The sequence below is a fragment of the Budorcas taxicolor genome, chromosome 3, assembly GCF_023091745.1.
Source record: "Budorcas taxicolor isolate Tak-1 chromosome 3, Takin1.1, whole genome shotgun sequence".
NCBI classification, from domain to species: domain Eukaryota; kingdom Metazoa; phylum Chordata; class Mammalia; order Artiodactyla; family Bovidae; genus Budorcas; species Budorcas taxicolor.
In genome coordinates, this window is record NC_068912.1 from 19,779,989 (window position 1) to 19,791,531 (window position 11,543).

The 11,543-nt window shown below is 41.4% G+C and overlaps 1 pseudogene; it reads right to left on the minus strand.

Moving 5' to 3' along the window:
- Positions 1-9,662: 9,662 nt before the first annotated feature.
- Positions 9,663-10,857, minus strand: LOC128045521 (single-stranded DNA-binding protein 2-like; annotated as a pseudogene).
- Between the last annotated feature and the right edge of the window lie 686 nt (positions 10,858-11,543).

Genomic DNA, 11,543 nt, shown 5'->3' on the forward strand with positions numbered 1-11,543 from the left:
TATAGCGAAAGAAATAGTTACTATGACCACGACTGGTCCCTGTGGAAATGTCCGGTCCAAGTCCCAAGTTCTTCGGTGCTCGCAGCAGGTTTTGAGATGTCCCATTGTCCAGGCCCACTCTGTTTATCGAGGATGATTCTAGGACGAGGTGGGGCTAATTCACTGTAAGCCACCCAAGAAGTCCTTTGTCACGGTAATGCTCCATCTCAGTGTCAGTGACCTTCCATGTCACTTGAGTAGCATAGTCACAGACAGTGCTGTTAATATCATCTGAGCAGTTAGATAACCACATACCATGGAGTCCCCAATCAACAATTGTATGATTAGCCACAAACATTAATTTTCCTGATTTGGCTTGACATTTGTCCCAATGAATAGGAGTATATGTAAAATTCTTATAAGTGAACCCTTTGCATAATATTCTTTGTTCTTTCCCTAGCTCTTTCCCTAAAGTCTCAGTAGTATAAACATGGTTCACAGACATAGAAAGGGCAGTAAATAATCCAAGCAACGTCCGAAAGTCCTTTTAGGGAGGCAGGGCAAAAGCCCAAGTTTGTCGGCTAACCTTTATGCATAATTCTGCTGGGCCCATGCACAAAGGAAGGACTTCATAACCTAGAGAAATATTAATTAGTTTCCTTCTTCAGGGTGTGTGGGCCCTATAACGCTCCAGGGAGAAGGCACTTGTATAGAGTCATTGGTTGAAACGATTGGTCCTCTCTCCATCCAGTTGACCACCGGTAGTAGAGGGGGGCTGCGTATGTAAGCCCCGTAAGTATGATTAGTTAGAGCTCAAATGGGGGAGGCACAGGCAAGCAGACAGCATTGCCAGGAGAATGTATTCAGGACTCCGAGGCATTCCCTGTTGAGAGACCAAATTTTCAGCTCGATTAGTAAGGGTTTTTGTTTGTCCCCAAGTGGGGAGATCATAAGGTTGATGCCGCCGAGGGCAGTGCTTCCTGGAGATCTTTAGAGCCACCATGGCCCGAATTGGAATTTCTTTCTTCTGGGATTTTTGTTGTTTCGCCTCTATTTTGAAGGCCGGGGGCCCCCTTGGGTCAAATCTTCCAAAGAGGAAGCCATGTGAGTTTGTTGCCTCCATCTGGGGAAATACAAGCATACCCCTTTCCCTGTAAGATTAGTTTCCCAGATTTCCATTGTTTCATTAACCTATCTTGGTACCAAATGGGCAGAGGAAGAGAACTGTCCTTCGATTCCTTGAAATGCTTTTCTGCTTTTGTTAAGCTATCGCTCTGTGGTAAGTTTAAAAAATTTAAAACAAATAAAGCTGTATTAACAATAGTTATAGGTTTAGAAAATATCTTATGTTGGAATCTAGTAAAGTCTGCTTTAGATAAGGAAGACAGTAGTGTTCCTGTATATTCCCCCTTTTTTAATTTATTTGCAACTTTAGTGTGTGATGTGTTCGTTCGACTATGCCTTGTGCCTGTGGATTATAAGGAATACCTGTAATATGTTTAATAGAAAAAGATTGTAAAAATTGTTTAAAGTGTCTAGAAATATAGGCAGGGCTATTTTCTGTTTTACCCGCTCCAGTGTTCTTGCCTGGAGAATCCCAGGGACGGGGGAGCCTGGTGGGCTGCCGTCTATGGGGTCGCTCAGGGTCGGGCATGACTAAAGCGACTTAGCAGCAGCAGCAGCAGCAGAAGTTTCCATTACAGCAAAACAAGCTAATAAGTGAGTTATAACATGTTGTGTAGCCTCATGAAGAGGTGTGGCCCAAATAAAAGAAGGATTAGTGTCAATCCAGACATGCAAGAAAGAAAATGGAGAAAGTTCAGGGCAATGAGTTATATCCATTTGCCATAGTTCATTAGGTTGCAGACCGCTAGTATTAATACCTTGGGCGATGGGTCAAAGATGTAGGGATCTACAGGTAGAGCAATTAATAATAATTTCTTTAGCCTGGCAGTATGGGATTTTCCATAGCTGTTGTAGGGAGCCAGCATTGCTGTGCAACAGAGCATGCTGTTCCTCTGGAGTATCAAAGGAAACCAGTTATCAGCCTGCTCATCACCATAAGTCATGGGGCCCGGGAAGGCAAGAATGTGCTCGAATATGTATCATATAAATGGGAGAATTGCGGTTTCTAAGAACAGATTGTAGTTCGAAAAAGAGTTGTTGAATAATAGGTTGATTGGAGTTTATGGTGGAGGTTTCTATATTTTTTAATACAAAAACTGAATATATAGAGTCAGAGACTATGTTAATAGGGTAAGGATGTAGGCAAAGAACTTGAATAAGAGCATATAATTCATTTTGTTGGGCAAAATGAAATTTAGTATAAAAGACTTTATATTCCTTAAGAGACCAGAATGAAGCTTTGGTGTTTTTAGTCTCATCTATATAAAAAACCTCAGCTTGTGGTATAGGCTGTGAGCTGATAATGTGAGAAATAATAAATTCAGTATTTCTGAAGAAATTCACAGCTTACCAGAAGGATAATGGAATGAAATTTCTCCAAAATATTCCAGAAAAGCTATTTGGAAGTTGGTAGAAGTTTGTAATGCGTTCTCAAATTGAGATTTATTGATAGGTATTACAATTTTATGAGGATCGGAGCCAATTAGAGTTTTAGTCCTATTTCTTCCACTGATAATGATTAGAGCAATTAAATCAAGGTAGGGTGTAAGTGACTTTATTCCCCTAAAATGGGTATAGATCCATTCTACTGGGTGTTCTTGTTGGGCAAGAAGTCCTGTAGGAAAATGAAGAGAGGGGAGTATAAATAATTCTAGAGGTAAATCTGGTTTGATGTGAGTAAGAAATTGTTTTTATAATTTATTTTGCACTAAATAGAGTTCCTCTCGTGCCTCTTGAGAAATTGAACGAGGGCTATTTAAATCAGGATCTCCTTTTAAAGTATTGAATAGGTTATTCAGTTGATAATTAGCAATGCCTAAGGAAGGTCTAATCCAATTTATATCACCTAAGAGCTTTTGAAAATCATTTAAGGTTGATAATTTATCAGTACGGATCTGAATTAGTTGGGGAGTAATATGTTGTCTATTAACAACAAACCCCAAGTAATGGTAAGGTGTAGAGGTTTCCAATTTTTCAGGGGCAATGATTAATCCAGAGTTTTTTAAGCATAGTTGAGCTATACCAAACATGTGTTGAGTTTCTAAGATAGATGGAGCTGAAAACAATATATCATCCATACAGTGAATAACAAGAAAGTTAGGAAATTGTTTTCTCACAGGCTCAAGGGCTTTGGCTACATAGTACTGACACATGGTGGGAGAATTCATCATCCCCTGTGGCAGTACAGTCCATTGGTACCGTTTATGAGGTCCAATATGATTAGGATAAGGGAGAGAGAAAGCGAATCTCTCTCGGTCTAAAGGGTGTAAAGGTATATTAAGAAAGCAATCTTGTAAATCAATAATAATAATATGCCAATCTTGAGGAATAGTGGTAGGTGATGGCATTCCTGGTTGTAATGCACCCATAGGTTTCATGGATGCATTAACTTTTTTAAGGTCTGTTAGGAGACGCCATTTGTTAGATTTCTTTTTTATAACAAAAATAGGAGAGTTCCAAGGAGAACAAGATTCCTCAATATGCTTTAATTCTAGTTGTGTATCTAAGTTCCTTAGCCGTCTATAATTTCTCTTTTGTGAGGGGCCACTGTTCTGTCCAAATAGGCTAGTCATTCTTCCAAGCTATTTTAATAATTTTATTGTTTGTTAAGTGAGCAGTGGCCCCTAGGAAAAATGTGGAATGTATATCTGAGTTTGCCATTGCATAAGAAATCCCTTCCTATTACATTAAGGGGTGCGTCTATCACATAAGGTCTTAATGTTGCAGGTTGGCCTTCTGGTCTCTCACATGGATAAATTTGAGTACTCTGATAAACCTCTTGTACTTTGGTTTGAGAAATACCTACAATTTGGCAAGAAATTTTTTGTACAGGCGAGGATTTGGGCCATAAATGTTTGGAAATAATAGTAATATCAGATCCAGTGTCGAGGAGACCAGGAAATCTTTTACCATTAATTTTGATATTTATAGTCGGTTGGGCAAATTCAGATACCAATGATGTCCAAAAGGACTGTTTTTGATCTGTACTACCGAATCCGCCCGGCCGTATATCATTAGAGGAGTTAATAGAAATGTAAGGTAGAAGAAGTAATTGAGCAATCTTATCCCCCTTTTTGAGTTGTCATAAAATCTGAGATGACATCATAATTTGAATTTCTCCTTTATAATCTGAATCAATTACTCCAGGGTGAACAGTAATTCCTTTAGAAGTAAAACTAGATCGGCCAAGTAAAAGACTTAAGGTTTGTGGGGGCAGGGGTCCAAAAAGTCCGGTAGGTATTCTAGAGGGGACTGCTTGAGGGTAAAGGAGAAAGTCACTGAGGGCTGGTATATCGACGGCAGCACTGCCAGACGTTGAGGGTTTGAGGGAGAAGATGGAATTTGTCCTTGGTTTTTGTTGAAGGGAAACTGGGGGGTCCCCTGCTTGGAGTTTCCCGGAATAGGATTCCCTTCAATGTCAAATTTAGATTTACAATCTTTGTCCCAATGCATTCCTCTGCGGCAGTGAGGGCAGATTTTTGGAGGTTTTTTATTAGCTTTCTTAGGGCTGCTGCTGCTACTGCTAATCCGCTTCAGTTGTGTCTTATTCTGTGTGACCCCATAGACAGCAGCCCACCAGGCTCCCCCGTCCCTGGGATTCTCCAGGCAAGAACACTGGAGTGGGTTGCCATTTCCTTCTCCAATGCATGAAAATGAAAAGTGAAAGTGAGTTCGCTCAGTCGTGTCTGACTCTTAGTGACCCCATGGACTGCAGCCCACCAGGCTCCTCCGTCCATGGGATTTTCCAGGCAAGAGTACTGGAGTGGGTGCCATTGCCCTCTCCAGTCCCTTTTTAAATTCTTCTTATTTCTACATGTAAAGCATCCTTCATTTCCCTTTCTTAAGGCAGCAACCATTGTTTCAGCTAGCATTTGCATCTTTTGAGTTTCTGATCCTAGACTGCAACAATCCTTCAAATAATAATAGTCCCTATCTCACGAATTGGAGCTATAGCCTTTTGATATTCCTTATTTGCATTTTCATAAGCAAGTAATTTCTCTAGTTGCCTTTTAGCTTCTTCTCCAAGCAGTGTGGGAAATAGCAGTTTCTAATCTAGCTAAGAAATCAGCATATGTTTCATTAGGTCCTTGCAATATTTTAGTGTAGCTACCTGTAGGCTAGAGGTACCCTTGAGGAGTAATTCGATCCTAAGCTTCAAGGGCCACTGTTTTTAATTGTTTATGTAACAAGGGAGAGTACCGTATTGGAGCTTCTATGGCATCAAATTGTTCTGTACCAGTTAGCATCTCAAAAGTAATTTGATTTTGGGGAGCGCCAGCTCAAGCATTTCTGTTAGCATGATCTCCAGCTATATCATGAAACCACATTATCCATTGAAGATATTCTCCTGGTTTAAGGAGAGCTTTGTTAAAGTTCGCCAATCATGGGGAATAAAATTTCCAATATAGGATGTTATAGAATTTAGAAGTACTTTAGTAAAAGGTGATTGTGGGCCGTACACAGTTATAGCTTTTAAATTTGTTGCATGTGATAAAAATTATACCTTCATAGTGAGGTATTATGTGCCCTTGAGCGTCAGGATTTCTTAAAACTTGAAAGGCGGAGAAACCTTCGGCCTTAGAGACTTGTGATTATAAAGCCAGCAATTCAGAGAGCCTCTGTCTCAAAGGAGAATGAGTAGGTAGCAAATTTTTACGATTAAGGGTATGTGGTAAAAACTTATTATTGTTATTCAGAAAGGTGTTGTCAGTTTTAATGTCAAAAGGTGTCCTAGGGGAGTCGTTGCCAGAATCATTAGGTTCTAGCAAGGGAAAGACTTTGGGATTTGTGCCCGCTGGTAGGGGAGGAGCGCTTGGGCAACCCGGGCAGGGCTTGTAGGAAAATTCTGAATATTTTATGTTGTTCTCAGTCAGTCAGTTCAGTTCAGTCGCTCAGTCGTGTCCGACTCTTTGCGACCCCATGAATCGCAGCACGCCAAAAGGCTCCGTGTCCATCACCCATTTCCGGAGTTCACCCAGACTCACATCCATCGAGTCGGTGATGCCATCCAGCCATCTCATCCTGTCGTCCCCTTCTCCTCCTGTCCCCAATCCCTCCCAGCATCAGAGTCTTTTCCAATGAGTCAACTCTTCGCATGAGGTCGCCAAATTATTGGAGTTACAGACTCAGTATCAGTCCTTCCAATGAACACCCAAGACTGATCTCCTTTAGAATGGACTGGTTGGATCTCCCTGCAGTCAAAGGGACTCGCAAGAGTCTTCTCCAACACCACAGTTCAAAAGCATCAATTCTTCGGCGCTCAGCTTTCTTCACAGTCCAACTCTCACATCCATACATGACCACAGGAAAAACCATAGCCTTGACTAGACTGACCTTAGTTGGCAAAGTAATGTCTCTGCTTTTGAATATGCTATCTAGGTTGGTCATAACTTTTCTTCCAAGGAGCAAGCGTCTTTTAATTTCGTGGCTGCAGTCACTATCTGCAGTGAAAATAAATCAAGTCTGACACTGTTTCCACTGTTTCCCCATCTATTTGCCATGAAGTGATGGGACCAGATGCCATGATCTTCGTTTTCTGAATGTTGAGCTTTAAGCCAACTTTTTCACTCTCCTCTTTCACTTTCATCAAGAGGCTTTTGAGTTCCTCTTCACTTTCTGCCATAAGGGTGGTGTCATCTGCATATCTGAGGTTATTGATATTTCTTCCGGCAATCTTGATTCCATCTTGTGTTTCTTCCAGTCCAGCGTTTCTCATGATGTACTCTGCACATAAGTTAAAATAAGCAGGGTGACAATATACAGCCTTGACGTACTCCTTTTCCTATTTGGAACCAGTCAGTTGTTCCATGTCCAGTTCTAACTCTTGCTTCCTGACCTGCATACAGATTTCTCAAGAGGCAGGTCAGGTGGTCTGGTATTCCCATCTCTTTCAGAATTTTCCCTAGTTTATTGTGATCCACACAGTCAAAGGCTTTGGCATAGTCAATAAAGCAGAAATAGATGTTTTTCTGGAACTCTCTGGCTTTTCCATGATCCAGCGAATGTTGGCAATTTGATCTCTGGTTCCTCTGCCTTTTCTAAAACCAGCTTGAACATCTGGAAGTTCACAGTTCACGTATTTCTGAAACCTGGCTTGGAGAATTTTGAGCATTACTTTACTAGCATGTGAGATGAGTGCAACTGTGTGGTAGTTTGAGCATTTTTTGGCATTAACTTTCTTTGGGATTGGAATGAAAACTGACCTTTTCCAGTCCTGTGACCACTGCTGAGTTTTCCAAATTTGCTGGCATATTGAGTGCAGCACTTTCTCAGCATTATCTTCCAGAATTTGAAATAGCTCAACTAGAATTCCATCACTTCCACTAGCTTTGTTTGTAGTGATGCTTCCTAAGGCCCACTTGACTTCACATTCCAAGATGTCTGGCTCTAGGTGAGTGATCACACCATTGTGATTATCTTGGTCATGAAGATCTTTTTGGTACAGTTCTTCTGTGTATTGTTGCCACCTCTTCTTAATATCTTCTGCTTCTGTTAGGTCCAGACCATTTCTGTCCTTTATCAAGCCCATCTTTGCATGAAATATTCCCTTGGTATCTCTAATTTTCTTGAAGAGATCTCTAGTCTTTCCATTCTGTTCTTTTCCTCTAGTTCTTTGCATTGATCGTTGAAGAAGGCTTTCTTATCTCTTCTTGCTATTCTTTGGAACTCTGCATTCAGATGCTTATATCTTTCCTTTTCTCCTTTGCCTTTCACTTCTCTTCTTTTCACAGCTATTTGGAAGGCCTCCCCAGACAGCTGTTTTGCTTTTTTGCATTTCTTTTCCATGGGGATGTTCTTGATCCCTGTCTCCTGTACAATGTCACGAACCTCATTCCATAGTTCATCAGGCACTCTATCTATCAGATCTAGGCCCTTAAATCTATTTCTCACTTCCACTGTATAATCATAAGGGATTTGATTTAGGTCATACCTGAATGGTCTAGTGTTTTCCCTACTTTCTTCAATTTAAGTTTGAATTTGGCAATAAGGAGTTCATGATCTGAGCCACAGTCAGCTCCCTGTCTTGTTTTTGCTGACTGTATAGAGCTTCTCCATCTTTGGCTGCAAAGAGTATAATCAATCTGATTTCGGTGTTGACCATCTGGTGATGTCCATGTGTAGAGTCTTCTCTTGTGTTGTTGGAAGAGGGTGTTTGCTATGACTGGTGCGTTCTCTTGGCAAAACTCTATCAGCCTTTGCCCTGCTTTATTCCGCATTCCAAGGCCAAATTTGCCTGTTACTCCAGGTGTTTCTTCACTTCCTACTTTTGCATTCTAGTCCCCTATAATGAAAAGGACATCTTTTTCAGGTGTTAGTTCTAAAAGGTCTTGTAGGTCTTCATAGAACTGTTCACCTTCAGCTTCTTCAGCATTACTGATTGGGGCATAGACTTGGATTACTGTGATATTGAATGGTTTGCCTTGGAGACGAACAGAGGTCATTCTGTCATTTTTGAGACTGCATCCAAGTACTGCATTTCGGACTCTTTTGTTGACCATGATGGCTACTCCATTTCTTCTAAGGGATTCTTGCCCACAGTAGTAGATATAATGGTCATCTGAGTTAAATTCACCCATTCCAGTCCGTTTTAGTTCGTTGATTCCTAAAATGTCGATGTTCACTCTTGCCGTCTCCTGTTTGACCACATCCAATTTGCCTTGATTCATGGACCTAACATTCCAGGTTCCTATGCAATATTGCTCTTTACAGCATCGGACCTTGCTTCTATCACCAGTCACATCCACAGCTGGCTATTGTTTTTGCTTTGGCTCCATCCCTTCTTTCTTTCTGGAGTTATTTCCCCACTGATCTCCAGTAGCATACTGGGCACCTACCAACCTGGGGAGTCCCTCTTTCAGTGTCCTATCATTTTGCCTTTTCCTACTGTTCATGGGGTTCTCAAGGCAAGAATATTGAAGTGGTTTGCCATTCCCTTCTCCAGTGGACCACATTCTGTCAGACCTCTCCACCATGACCTGCCCGTCTTCGGTGGCCCCACAGGGCATGACCTAGTTTCACTGAGTTAGACAAGGCTGTGGTCCTAGTGTGATTAGATTGACTATTTTTCTGTGATTCTGGTTTTAGTGTGTCTGTCCTCTGATGCCCTCTTGCAACACCTACCGTCTTACTTGGGTTTCTCTTACCTTGGACGTGGGGTATCTCTTCACAGCTGCTCCAGCAAAGCACAGCCACTGCTCGTTACCTTGGAGGAGGGGTACCTCCCCACCACCAGCCCTGCTGACCTTGAATGTGGAGTGGCTCCTCTTGGCTCTCCTGCACCACAAGTACAGTACATTCTCTTTCCCACACATATGCATACACAGAGAATCATTTAAAGTTCAGTTGAGGGCACGTCTAATGTGCCGCTCCGTACAATTATTCGAATCATGTTTGGACCAACTTTCTTCACAAAATAGGGGAGAGAGCAGGAAATAAAAAGGTTGGTTTGGTGTGACTGAGATTCCTTTCACTATACACTGTGATGAATAATTTTTTTCCGTAGTAGTTCTGTGAAGGGCTGACTCACTGTGGTTTCTGTGAGGAGACTTGGTAATGGATCACATACTCATTGTCATGCTAGGGGAGTAACTCTCACCCTGAAAAGGATTTAAGGAATTTCCACCCATTTCGCCATCATCCCTCTGAGTGCCTGGCTGATTACTCAGGCTCATATTATTTGGAGAATTCTTGGAAATACTGTGCATATCTCCTGAGTCTAAAGAGCTGTTCATGTAATGTGACTCCATTCCTCCTCATCCACCCACAGGACCATCTGACCCAGAGCCCATTGGAAAATTAGGATGTTACATCCTGGAAGTATTGCATTCATTAAAGTATACATGTTGTCTCCAGAGTTGGTTGAATCTGCTGGACTAGGCATGATGGGTGTTCCTGGTGGCCCTCCACCTCCAGGAGGACCTACATAATTCCCAGGAGATGCTGAGAAGTATAATATTAAATTGGCATTTGTTGGGTTTCGCCAAGGTCCACCACCACCTGGGCCCATGTTCATTCCAGGCATTCCGGGGCCACCCAAAGCATTCCTTTTGGAGGAGTCATTCTCTGGATTGGCCTACCCATATTTGGATGACCTTGTTGTCGAGTTGGATCCATTCCACTGGGAACTAATGGCTGACTTCCTGGGACACCTCCAAGTGCCTGGTTAAGTATCCTCAACGGGGGCCATGGACCCTCTCGGGTACTGAGGTGACATAGAGGGCTGAAAGAGCCCTGGTGGTACAGGGCCTCCTGGCATGCCATCTCCTGGGGGAATGTTCCCTAGCACTGGGCTGGGAGCTGCTGCAGCATTGTAATCCTGGAAGGCTTTTGCTTCACTTGAATGTCCACATGTTTCCCGTCTTTGTGGAGTTGCACAGTAGAGATCCCAAAATACACACCGCCAAGAATGTAAGAATCCTGATGGCTACCCCAAAGTGATGATCTTTTCCCATCTTATCTGTGATAAAAATGTTTGGGCTGATTTCTGAGCTCCTACATGGAGCAGATACTCATATACATAGAGTGCTAACTTCTCCTGGGCCTGGCTGTCAGACGGGACGGCACTGCTGTTACTCTTGCCTTTGCCGTACACGCTTGTGCTGAGAGCAGCTCCCACTGTCACGCACCTGTCAAGCCATCACAGCCTTCCCGGGAACAGCCCCATCCCCATGGCGACCCATGCAGCCACCAAGGATTGACATTTCTATATTGAATTTTTCCTTCTAGAAATATGGTTTACCTTTCCATAGTCATTTCCTGATCCTTAAGATTTTATCTTTTTCCTTATATAGACCATGGACTTTAATACTTTTTACTAATTTTATCAACATAATTTACTATATCAATAACATAAGGGAGCAAACCCATAAGATTGTACCAGTAGATACCCCCAAAAAAGCAGTGTGTGAAAATCAACAACTATTCCTAATAAAACTCTATGCAAAATAGGTATAGAAATAGAAATCTAAGTGTAACAGTGTCCATTTGCCAAAAACTAACAACAAACTTATTAACTGCTAAAGTATTCAAATTAAGAACTAGACAAGGAGGTCCACTATTAGCATAAATATTTAACATTATTTTGAAGATTTTATCTGATTTGTTTATTCATTTGGCACATGTTTATTGAGTGTTTGCTATGAATTGTTTTAGGTACAACAGTCTATAGAGCAATGAAAAAATATCTTGCCTTTGTAGAGCTTACAGCTGAAGGAATGAGGCAGTAAAGTAGAAAGAGTGGCATAAATATTTGAAAAGAAGAGATAAAATTATTTAGCTTTTCATATATGATTACACTTCTAGAAATCCTAGTCAATTAAAAACTAAAAATTTATAAGAATTTAATAAAGTGACTGATAGAAAATAAAGGTACACAAGCTTTTTTTAAGATTTTTCTAATGTGGACAACAAAGTCTTTATTGAATATGTTACAATATTGC